This window comes from Solanum lycopersicum, chromosome 8 (genome assembly GCF_036512215.1).
Source record: "Solanum lycopersicum chromosome 8, SLM_r2.1".
NCBI lineage: Eukaryota > Viridiplantae > Streptophyta > Magnoliopsida > Solanales > Solanaceae > Solanum > Solanum lycopersicum.
In genome coordinates this window covers 64,095,045-64,098,428 of record NC_090807.1, presented here as the reverse complement: position 1 = coordinate 64,098,428, position 3,384 = coordinate 64,095,045, and the positions used below count along the sequence as shown (strand labels likewise).

At 36.0% G+C, this 3,384-nt stretch overlaps 1 non-coding gene across 1 annotated transcript; it reads right to left on the bottom strand.

Annotated features, from left to right (window-relative positions):
- Positions 1 to 290: 290 nt before the first annotated feature.
- On the bottom strand, positions 291 to 3,098 carry LOC104648965 (uncharacterized). The gene is made up of 3 exons (XR_011211312.1): positions 2,931 to 3,098; positions 657 to 971; positions 291 to 329 (listed from the first exon to the last, which is right to left on the bottom strand). It is a non-coding gene; the product is annotated as an uncharacterized protein (transcript).
- Between the last annotated feature and the right edge of the window lie 286 nt (positions 3,099 to 3,384).

The window sequence follows — 3,384 nt, the reverse complement described above, 5'->3', positions numbered from 1 at the left end:
CCCGAGGACCTATACTCCTACCCCTACCCCTCGGCCCTCGAGGCATTATGCCCCGAGGACTCCCCCCCCCCCTTCCTACCCTCCTACCCGTACCCCTCCCCCCCTTCCCCCTCCCTCCCCCCGCTCCTACCCCTATTCCCCTACCGCACTACCCCAACCCCCTACCCTACCACCGTCCCCCCTTCCTACTCCTACCTTCCCTCCTCCCCTCCCCCGATCCTCGAGGCTCCGCGCCCCGATGGATCCCCCCACCCCCCCTTTCCCCAATGACCCTCTCCACTCACCCATACCCCATCTTCCCCCTTACCTCCGCATGGCGACCTGCCCACCTGAAACATTTTAAACATTAATTAATTCGAGAAAAAAAAAATTTAAAAAGCTTATTGAAAAATATGACACTTGACTAAAACTTTAATTTTTATCAATATAATTAGGTTATTGACCAAAAATGTTGATCAATAAAAAATGTTATTTCAAGTTAAGAAAATCAATGTATCCTTGGAAAATAAGGTAAGCTATCACTATTAAGTGAAAAACATTTGATTAGAATTATTAGGTATCTTTAGGAGAATATTATTAAATCAAAATAAAGCTAAAGTTAGATTTATGCAAATAATTACAACTGAAGCAATAAATCGGAAAGAAGTAAAAATCACATTTTTTGGGCTCTGCTGCTGCAATTTAGGCTTTGGCCCCCATCACTGTATATCTCATTCTGTTTCCCTTTCACTCGAATAAGTCTCAATGCGGGTGTCACATACAAAGAAAAATGAAAACACATCAAAATTATGATTTTAAAACTGAAGCATATCATGTAAACTACGTGTCAAAGGTACAAGCAGTTGGATGCAACATTTACCAAGGACAATACCCCATCAAACAAGCCAATCTTTACTAAACATCTCCAGCACCCAGATCGCATCTGTTTACGAGTGGGCTGTTCATCACATTCAGTACTCATGCCTCTCCTCCTGCACAACAAGAGGTCAAATACAGTGGGAAATTATTATGTCATTCTCAAAATTCAACTACCGCTAACATTATCACTATCCATTATGTACTGATCTACCAAGTATCTTACAACTGCTCTCTTATGAGTGTAAGTAGCACCGCCAAATCATATGGTCCAACTACGCAAAGAAAAATAGGAAGTGATCTATTCTTCTTATTTAACATTTTCTTTTTATGTGACAATTAAAATAACAGCACCAAACCATCCACCTGCTTCAGAAGATAGGTTAAAATCCACTTCAAATAATAATTCCCTAACTAATGGCTCAATTAAAAAGTAAACTGACACAAGTTTAACAGAAGCCAAAATATATCTGGACTAGAACCACATTAACTTACAAATATAATCATAAGCAAGCGAGATTGAGACTGCACTTAACAACAATAACATGAAATACGTAATACTAGCGACAATACCAATAAACTAGAAATAAATACTGCAAACTACAAGCGATACAAGCAATCCAACCAGTGATGCAAGAGCAACACTCTGCATGTGAAACGCAAAACTCTCCAGTAAAAGAGATGAGGTCCTAGACAAAACCTGATTGATTTCCAATTGCACCCTCATTACCAGCATAACCCCCATAATAACTAGCAGGTCCACCAGCAGCAGCGACAACATTTGCAGCACCCAAAGGGGAAGTATATCATCTACTTCTCCTGTATATTGGACATATGCAACCCATCTTACACCTGTATAACAGGTAGGCTTCTCTTTCACTTGACAAGACGAAGTTGACTCGATGGATATCCTTTCTACCCCTTCAGTTCGCAAAATTTAAACATATCCACTACTGCAATATTTAATGAAATCCCCAAAAAAGTTGCAACCAAAGGCTCCCTATAGATAAATGCTAGAGCTTCTCTATTACCTAGCTAGGCAGGAGGAGCAGAGAAAGGGACGGTGATGTTAAAGATCGAAAGAAAATTTGTTCGGGAATATTTTAAGACGTGGTGTTGGGATTTTATCAAGTTCAAAGTAGTCAACTAAAGTGAACGAATAGAATAAAAGAGTAAGTTGGATTAGTTACTAACATCGAGCTTTTGTGGAGCTTAGTTACTAACAGAGAGCTTTTGTGGAGCTTGAATCTCTACTATGAACTCAACGCAACAAATCACCAATATGTTTGAAGCAAGAATCCTAGTAGCAAGAACATAATTCTTGTAAAGGATTCTGAAGCCAAAGATTCCATTGATAAACAAAAAAAAAATTCAATCCGTTATATGCTTAAATGAGGGAATCAAAGAAAGACAGATCAACATGTAACTTGGTCTTTAAACACTACCAAAAGAAAGTTGTTTTCCAGCGCCAGTGTAAGCAGAATACATGATTGTTTAAAGCTCAAACTTGGGAAGTTTCGGGTAAATAAACTCAGGTTTGTTCAATCAGTAAGATCGATACAAGATCACATAAAAAATAGATGAAAGAGACATCTAAATTGAAAATTTTGGAAGTCTGCCATGATTCTCACACAAACAACAAACCAGGGAAATCCTAACTATGAACGACTGTGATAAAAAAAAACTTAATGAAATTCTACCGACATGGTCAGAATCGGATGTATATAGCATATGGTCCTTTCAACGCATTGAATAAGTTTATATATGAATTTCCATGAACATTGCAACAAATAGTAGATACGAACCTATAACTTCAAAGATAAATAAGGTTCAATCCTCAGAATCTTAAATTTTGATCACTTCAACTTAAATCCCCGAACACAGATGCATTTTCATGTCAAACAAACAAAACACAGATGAAAACGCCAAATTGGATACAATACAAATTTTATAGCAACTTCTTCGTATGCCCTAACTCAAAAACAAAAAAATCAATCTTCAAAATTCAAATGAAATCGAACAAAATCAGTTTTGGGTATTGAAAAAACCTCAAGATTAATATGCTTAAAACTTACATATTTGATCAATTTGCCGAATCACACACACAATTTGCGAAATTCAATCCATTATATGCAATGAAGATCGACAAACGAGTAAATCAAAATCTGAGAAAGAAGCTTGATGAAAACCCTGATTTTGGGAGAAAAAAACGGTCTCAAATTTTGAAAAGAAGCGAGTTTGTATGTGTAACGGTCACATTTGGGCTGAAAATATAAATATAATTATTATTATATCCAAATAATAAAAAAAATAACAAAACAAATGGATCAAACGGCGGCTAACAAATATCCAATTTTGTTTTTTATAATATTATCTTTATGCATATTACATTTATCATGATCTTAATTTTATGAATTTTCAAAAATTTATTATAACTATTTTAAGTGAAAATTATTGAATTTTACATATTTAATAAATTTATTAATATGAATACATTGTTTAAACAGTCTAAAGAATTTATCTGAACTC